The sequence below is a fragment of the Neophocaena asiaeorientalis genome, unplaced genomic scaffold (assembly GCF_003031525.2).
Source record: "Neophocaena asiaeorientalis asiaeorientalis breed wild unplaced genomic scaffold, Neophocaena_asiaeorientalis_V1.1 scaffold1090, whole genome shotgun sequence".
NCBI lineage: Eukaryota > Metazoa > Chordata > Mammalia > Artiodactyla > Phocoenidae > Neophocaena > Neophocaena asiaeorientalis.
Genome location: NW_020175322.1, coordinates 233,106 through 242,097, shown reverse-complemented (window position 1 = coordinate 242,097; position 8,992 = coordinate 233,106). Strand labels below are relative to the sequence as shown.

Here is an 8,992-nt window from a genome sequence, read left to right as displayed (position 1 = left end):
TGCTCAGAGGAGCATGTCCTAGGAATCATTAACTTACTGACCTCACTGGGCAGGATGTGGGTCTCAGTTCACCATTGTTTTATTGTTTGGGGGCATGTCTCATGCTTCTGTTGCATGGTTTTGTTGCTAAGCAAGCCTGCCTTCTTCAGTGATCATTAACTTACAGGGGTCTCCCATACTTTTTTTTTCTACTTACAGTCTCCTAGTGGGATTAACTATTTAATCACCACCTTTGTCCCTTCACTCTGTCCCTATCATAAGTGTGTTATTATTAACCTGTAAAATAAAGGAAGAAAACTTTATAATCAGGCTGAGATTTTTCTTCTTTTATTTAACAGAGAACTGTTGGAAGAAAAGAATATCTTGGGTGGAAAAGGACATTCCTGATGCTTTGGAAATTGTTCAATACTTTTCCTAATACTTCAGGCACTGACTAAAGGAACTGCAGCTACAAAATATCTTGAACTCTTTAGTCAATGTCCCATATCTCCATCTGTTTTTGGTGTGGAGGCAATGGCTTATAGATGTGTTTGATTGAAAGCACTTTTAAAAACAAAAACAAAACCACAAAAGGAGTCATAATCCAGTTGGCCAATTGAAAGTTATTCTAAACATTTTGGCAAACATTAAATAATCACATGTTAGACACCACACCGAAAAAGTGCCCTAGCATTATTAAAAAGAAAACAAGTGCCCTGAGTTTTGGACCTCAGGGAGTAACAGCTTCACCCAAACAGGAGGAGTTTAAAGAAATGCATTGTCTGGGGTGAGGTTTGGTAGATTTATAAACAAGGTTAGGGAGGAAAGACTTCAACACACACATTATTAACCTGTAAGTGAAACTGCAGAACACGCTTCGGGGCTTAGTAGAGCATAGGTTCTTCTGTCTCCATGCAGAAAGAATTCAGTGAGAGGGAGAATGACAGGTAAGGAAAGAGTTTATTAGACTAGGACCCTTGTGAGGGGTACAAGCAGGCAGGCAATGGAGTGCTACGCCGAAAGCTAGGCAGGCTACATTTTTATAATCAAAGGAAAAGCGGGGAGAGAAAGAAGACCACCTTCTTCCTCATTCTTTCAGTAGATGTCAAGCTTCTGTCATCAGTTCCTCCTCCATGTCAGGCGGGGGAGTTTTCTTGTCCCTACATGGTCATGGTCAAACTGGGACTGTCATGGCACAATGGAAATGGGCAAAAAGGCAGTAACATATACTAACGTATGGTAAATCATCTCAGGTTTCAGTATAATGTCATCTTTTCCCTGTATTTTTGTTTTTAATATGCTCAGAGGAGCATGTCCTAGGAATCATTAACTTACTGACCTCACTGGGCAGGATGTGGGTCTCAGTTCACCATTGTTTTATTGTTTGGGGGCATGTCTCATGCTTCTGTTGCATGGTTTTGTTGCTAAGCAAGCCTGCCTTCTTCAGTGATCATTAACTTACAGGGGTCTCCCATACTTTTTTTTTCTACTTACAGTCTCCTAGTGGGATTAACTATTTAATCACCACCTTTGTCCCTTCACTCTGTCCCTATCATAAGTGTGTTATTATTAACCTGTAAAATAAAGGAAGAAAACTTTATAATCAGGCTGAGATTTTTCTTCTTTTATTTAACAGAGAACTGTTGGAAGAAAAGAATATCTTGGGTGGAAAAGGACATTCCTGATGCTTTGGAAATTGTTCAATACTTTTCCTAATACTTCAGGCACTGACTAAAGGAACTGCAGCTACAAAATATCTTGAACTCTTTAGTCAATGTCCCATATCTCCATCTGTTTTTGGTGTGGAGGCAATGGCTTAAAGTAATGATCATAAGTTTATGCACACAACACTTGCTCTATACAAACGAATCGAGCTATTTTCTGAATCAAATCTGCACAATCCTAAAGAATAAAAAAAGTTCAGGGCTTCCCTGGTGGCGCAGTGGTTGAGAGTCGGCCTGCCGATGCAGGGGACGTGGGTTCGTGCCCCGGTCCGGGAGGATCCCACGTGCCGCGGAGCGGCTGGGCCCGTGAGCCATGGCCGCTGGGCCTGCGCGTCCGGAGCCTGTGCTCCGTAGCGGGAGAGGCCACAGCAGTGAGAGGCCCGCGTACCACAAAAAAAAAAAAAAAAAGTTCAAAAAACAGGATGTTTTTCAAGGCAGGCTTTTTAAAAACTAATGTTGACTTGGCCTGTTCTAGGCTTTTTCTGGTAGTTAACAATTTGGAAGTGAGCTCATAATCTGACATAAGAAGGTCAGATTATAATACCTTTGGTCTCCATTCATTTGGTTAAATGCCAGAAGCAGTTAGTCCACTAGTTTAATGAGCATTACGGCTCATTAAAACAAATCTCCCTCATTTAAGGGTCAGCTGATTTTCTTGATGCAGTACTTGAAAAGGAGAACTGAAGGAAACAATCCCCTGAAGAGGTCTGGATCAAGATAGGTGGCTTTATCAATATCATGTCAGTAAAGGCATAATAATGCAAAAGAAATTTTAATTATAAAATTTAAAAAATTATATATGTAGTTGTAAGTTGGGCTGTCATTAAGTACAGTCCGCTATATCTCACTTTGGTAGCCAGTGTAAAATGTAAGCTGACTGCAGCTAACTTACCTTGAAACACAGGCCATCCAGAGCAACAAGTATGAGTCCCTCCTGCCATTTTCTGATCCTCTGATATGAGCTTTATGAAATGAGCCCATAAAGTAGAGGCAAGAAGCTAATTTTCCTATCTAAATGTAGGAAAGACATGAATAAATATTTTTCAAAGCCAAAAAAAAAAAGGGTATGTCTCAACCTGACACCTTCCTTCTGACCCATTTATAGCTGGGTCTTTATTGAGCATAATCAAACACTCGATTTGGTGGCTGACTATGCATGTGGCCAGTTTCACTCTCCATCCTCCTGCTTCAGTGCCAATTTAAGAATGCAAATCCTATGTGGCCAGATTTCTTTAAAGATGGTGAGAAATGTTTATTTTATTCTGGCTAAAGTTAATCACATTTTCTGAAGTGGGTCCTTACATTTACTACTTTTTAAAAATTTCAGTAACTGAAAATTTAGATCTTAAAGATGGGAATGATTTTTAAATCTACCCTTTGGAAACAGTATGCTGCACTCTTAGTCTGTGTATGACTGTAGTTATCACCACACTGCATTCAAATTATAGCCCAGCCTGGGGAAGTGTGAGCTGAACACAGCTTCTCCTGCCACCAAACCTCCAGCTGAAACAGAACCTAGGTGACTGAGAAGTGGACATGTGCTGTTTTCATGTAAGTGTGTCTGTACAGCACTAGAATATCTGATCTGCAATTGGTGGAGAGCTCAGCTGGTGCCATATGTAAAAATCAACAGGTTAATTGACCAAACTTTTATAGATTTCAATTAGTTGTTTGGGATCAAATAGACAGGCTGGGGTAATCATGATGAACCAGCCATGATCTTAACCACATTTAAGCATTTAGTACCAATATAAGTATTTTCTTATTTACTTCTTTACTCAAGTAGGGTGAGATTTTATTTTGTTCATGATTTCCTCTAAGTGAATAGTGGTAAAGTTTAACAAACTAGCATAGTTCAATTTATTAAGTTACAAAATGTAACATTAGAATATGCTTCAATTTGTGGCAGACACTATATATAAAGAAGAGATCAGGGCTTCCCTGGTGGCACAGTGGTTGAGAATCTGCCTGCCAATGCAGACGACACGGGTTCGAGCCCTGGTCTGGGAAGATCCCACATGCCGCAGAGCAACTAAACCCGTGCGCCACAACTACTGAGCCTGCACTCTAGAGCCCGCGAGCCACAACTACTGAAGCCCGCGTGCCTAGAGCCCGTGCTCCACAGCAAGAGAAACCCCGGCAATGAGAAGCCCGCGCACCACAATGAAAAGTAGCCCCCGCTCACCACAACTAGAGAAAAGCCCACGCGCAGCAACTAAGACCCAACGCAGCCAAAATAAATAAATTAATTAATTAAAAGAAGAGATCAGGAGAGAGCAGAAGCACCCCCAAGATGCTGTGCCTTTTGATTCAGAAATAATGGTTAGAAGGTAGAATCCAAATTTTTTGTTATTTATAGATGCTGCCCAAGGAAGAAATGTTTATCAGATTTCAAATATTGTAAGTTGTAAATTGGTAGTTGGCAGCTTTGAATGTAAAACTTCAATTTAGCAGGAGAAACTTGACTAAGTCAAAACTCAAGGAAAGGAAAGTCAAGGAAAATTCGGGGTATGATGCCTAAAAGCTCACTATGTGACTGTATAAAAATACGTATTGTGGTGCTATCCAACCATCCAGTATGTTGAAGAACTTCCTGTAATAGTCACAGTTGTGGGTAGAAACAACTGTGTTTCAACAAACCCCAGTGTTGTTGAGGTGTTTTTATTTTCAGTTCTTAAAGTAATATTAAATACAGGCATACCTTGTTTTATCTCTCTTCACTTCATTGTGCTTCACAGATACTGCATTATTAGCAAATTGAAGGTTTGTGGCAACCCTGCATTGAGAAAATCTATAGGCACAGTTTTCCTAACAGCATTTGCTCACTTTGTGTCTCTGCGTCACATTTTAGTAGTTCTTGCAATATTTCAAATTTTTTCGTTATTACTATATTTGTTATGCTGACCTGTGATCACTGTGATCCTTGATGTTACTATTTTTTAAAAATTTTTATTGGGACTATAGTTGATTTAAGATATTGTGTTAGCTTCTGCTGTGCAGCAAAGTGAATCAGTTATAGATATACATATATCCACTCTTTAAAAATTCTTTTCCAATATAGGTCATTACAGAGTATTGAGAAGAGTTCCCTGTGCTGTACAGTATGTCCTTATTAGTTATCTATTTTATATAGTAGTATGTGTATTTCAGTCACAATCTCCCAATTTATCCCTCCCCCCTTTCCCTCCTGGTAACCATAAGTTTGTTTTCTACATCCGTTACTCTACTTCTGTTTTGTAAATAAGTTCACTTGTACCCTTTTTTTTAGATTCCACATATAAGCGATATCATATGATATTTGGTTTTCTCTGACTTACTTCACTCAGTATGACAATCTCTAGATCCATCCATGTTGCTGCAAATGACATTATTTCATTCTTTCTTATGGCTGAGTTGATGTTACTATTGTAATTGCTTTGGGGAGCCACAAACTGCACCCATTTAAGACAGCAAACTAAAAAAACTAAATGTTGTGTATATTCTGACTGCTCCACCTACCACCTGTTCCCTGTCTCTCTCCCTCTCCTTGGGCCTCCCTATTCCGAGACACAACAATATTGAAATTAGACCAGTTAATAACCCTCCGGTGGCCTCTAAGTGTTCAAGTGAAAGGCAGAGTCACACATTTCTCACTTTAAATCAAAAGCTAGAAATGATTAAGTTTAGTGAGGAAGACATGTCAAAACCCAAGACAGGCTGAAAGCTGGGCCTCTTGTGCCAGTTAGCCAAGTTGTGAATGCAAAGGCAAAGTTCTTGAAGGAAATTGAAAGTGCTACTCCAGTGAACACACAAATGTGTGAAACGAAAGTGAAATGTGTGAAAAGAAAGTGAAACATACTTATTCTGATATGGAGAAAGTTTTAGTGGTCTGGATAGAAGATCAAACCAGCCACAACATTCCCTTAAGCCAAAGCCTAATCCAGAGCAAGGCCCTAACCGTCTTCAATTCTATGAAAGCTGAGAGAAGTGAGGAAGCTGCAGAAGAAAAGTTTGAAGCTAGCAGAGGTTGGTTCAGGAGGTTTAAGGAAAGAAATCATCTCCATAATATAAAAGTGCAAGGGGAAGCAGCAAGTGCTGATGTAGAAGCTACAGCAAGTTATCCAGATCTAACTAAGATAATTCATGAAGGTGGCTACACCAAACAACAGATTTTCAATGTAAACGAAACAGTCTTATATTGGAAGAAGATGGCATTTAGGACTTCCATAGCTAGAGAGGAGAAATCAATGCCTAGTTTCAGAGCTCTCTTGCTAGGGGCTAATGCATCTGGTGGCTTTATGGTGAAACCAATGCTCATTTACCATTCTGAAAATCCTAGGGTCCTTAAGAATTATGCTAGATCTACTCTGCCTGTGCCCTGCAAATGGAACAATAAAGCCTGGATGACAGCACAGCTACTTACTACATGGTTTCCTGAATATTTTAGGCCCACTGTTGAAATCAACTGCTATTAAAAAAAATAGATTCCTTTCAAAATATTATTATTCATTGACAATGCACATGGTCACCCAAGAACTCTGATGGAGATGTACAATGAGATTAATGCTTTTTTCATGCCTGCTAACACAACATCCATTCTGCAGTCCATGGATCAAGGGGTAATTTTGACTCTCAAGTGTTAGTACTTAAGAAATACATTTTGGATTTTGTTAGGCATAGTTGATTTTAACTAAACAAGAGAAACCTGGCAATATCTATTAAAATTAAAATTCAGATAGAAAAAGAGGATTACATTTTGTAAGGCTATAGCTGCCATAGATAGCAATTCCTCTGATGGATCTGGGCGAAGTCAGTTGAAAACCCTCTGAATTGGAAAGGATTCACCATTCTAGATGCCATTAAGAACATTCATGATTCATGGGAAGAGGTCAAAATATCAATATTAACAGGAGTTTGGGAGAAGTTGATCCCAACCCTCACAGGTGACTTTGAGGGGTTCAAGACTTTCATGGAGGAAACAAAAAAAAAAGGGTGTGGGACTTCCCTGGTTTAGCCAAGTTGTGAATGCAAAGGCAAAGTTCTTGAAGGAAATTGAAAGTGCTACTCCAGTGAACACACAAATGTGTGAAACGAAAGTGAAATGTGTGAAAAGAAAGTGAAACATACTTATTCTGATATGGAGAAAGTTTTAGTGGTCTGGATAGAAGATCAAACCAGCCACAACATTCCCTTAAGCCAAAGCCTAATCCAGAGCAAGGCCCTAACCGTCTTCAATTCTATGAAAGCTGAGAGAAGTGAGGAAGCTGCAGAAGAAAAGTTTGAAGCTAGCAGAGGTTGGTTCAGGAGGTTTAAGGAAAGAAATCATCTCCATAATATAAAAGTGCAAGGGGAAGCAGCAAGTGCTGATGTAGAAGCTACAGCAAGTTATCCAGATCTAACTAAGATAATTCATGAAGGTGGCTACACCAAACAACAGATTTTCAATGTAAACGAAACAGTCTTATATTGGAAGAAGATGGCATTTAGGACTTCCATAGCTAGAGAGGAGAAATCAATGCCTAGTTTCAGAGCTCTCTTGCTAGGGGCTAATGCATCTGGTGGCTTTATGGTGAAACCAATGCTCATTTACCATTCTGAAAATCCTAGGGTCCTTAAGAATTATGCTAGATCTACTCTGCCTGTGCCCTGCAAATGGAACAATAAAGCCTGGATGACAGCACAGCTACTTACTACATGGTTTCCTGAATATTTTAGGCCCACTGTTGAAATCAACTGCTATTAAAAAAAATAGATTCCTTTCAAAATATTATTATTCATTGACAATGCACATGGTCACCCAAGAACTCTGATGGAGATGTACAATGAGATTAATGCTTTTTTCATGCCTGCTAACACAACATCCATTCTGCAGTCCATGGATCAAGGGGTAATTTTGACTCTCAAGTGTTAGTACTTAAGAAATACATTTTGGATTTTGTTAGGCATAGTTGATTTTAACTAAACAAGAGAAACCTGGCAATATCTATTAAAATTAAAATTCAGATAGAAAAAGAGGATTACATTTTGTAAGGCTATAGCTGCCATAGATAGCAATTCCTCTGATGGATCTGGGCGAAGTCAGTTGAAAACCCTCTGAATTGGAAAGGATTCACCATTCTAGATGCCATTAAGAACATTCATGATTCATGGGAAGAGGTCAAAATATCAATATTAACAGGAGTTTGGGAGAAGTTGATCCCAACCCTCACAGGTGACTTTGAGGGGTTCAAGACTTTCATGGAGGAAACAAAAAAAAAAGGGTGTGGGACTTCCCTGGTGGTCCAGTGGTTAAGACTCTGCGCTTCCAATGCAGGGGGCGGGGGTTCGAGCCCTGGTTGGGGAACTAAGATCCTACATCCCATGCAGGGCAGCCAAAAAAAAAAAAAATTAAGTTATATATGTTGTTCTTTCAGACATAATGCTATTGCACACTTACTATAGTATAACGTAAACATAACTTTTTATTTTTTTTTCATTTTTGCGGTACGCGGGCCTCTCACTGTTGTGGCCTCTCCCATTGCGGAGCACAGGCTCCGGACGTGCAGGCTCAGCGGCCATGGCTCACGGGCCCAGCCGCTCTGTGGCATGTGGGATCTTCTCGGACGGGGGCACGAACCCATGTCCCCTGCATCGGCAGGCGGACTCTCAACCACTGCACCACCAGGGAAGCCCCGTAAACATAACTTTTATATGCACTGGGAAACCAGAGAAATTCGTGTGACTTTATTATCATATTCTCTTTATTGCAGTGGTCTGGAACCAAACTTGCAATGTCTCCAAGGTATGCCTGTATACATCTTAGCACCTTTGGCAATTTTGTCCAAATAGACTTTGACAAATAAGGTATGAATATAACCCTTTTCATCTTCATTTCTCCAAATGCAGAATCACCTTCATTTTCCTCTATAACATACAATGTTTCTGCTTCAACTGCTGAAAGAATTCCTTCATTCTGATCTTCAAATATGTAGAGAATTTTACAAGTCCCTGTGGGGGGGAATATGTTCCTTGTCATCGAATTTATTATTAAAAGTCATGACCAGACCTGCACCTCACTCTCCTGACTTTGCTCCTCTGTGTAACTGGTGTCTGTATTCTTCCAGTCTTGTGCACAGTTATTTGGGACTGAGATTTTTATGCATTACACTCTGTTGTCAGGCCTCTTCATTTGGTGCTGAGAGCCTGCCTTCAACCTCAGCTAGCCAGACTTCAAGGTTCTGGGCCTCTCGTCACAGTTTTCCTATGTATATGTATATATGTATATGAAACTTTCTCTCTCTCTCTCTCTCTCTCTCTCTCTCTCTCTCTCT

At 39.9% G+C, this 8,992-nt stretch overlaps 1 pseudogene; it reads right to left on the bottom strand.

The window, feature by feature from the left end:
- Positions 1 to 8,422: 8,422 nt before the first annotated feature.
- LOC112413662 (formin-binding protein 1 pseudogene) overlaps positions 8,423 to 8,992 on the bottom strand; it is a 1,700-nt pseudogene continuing 1,130 nt past the window's right edge.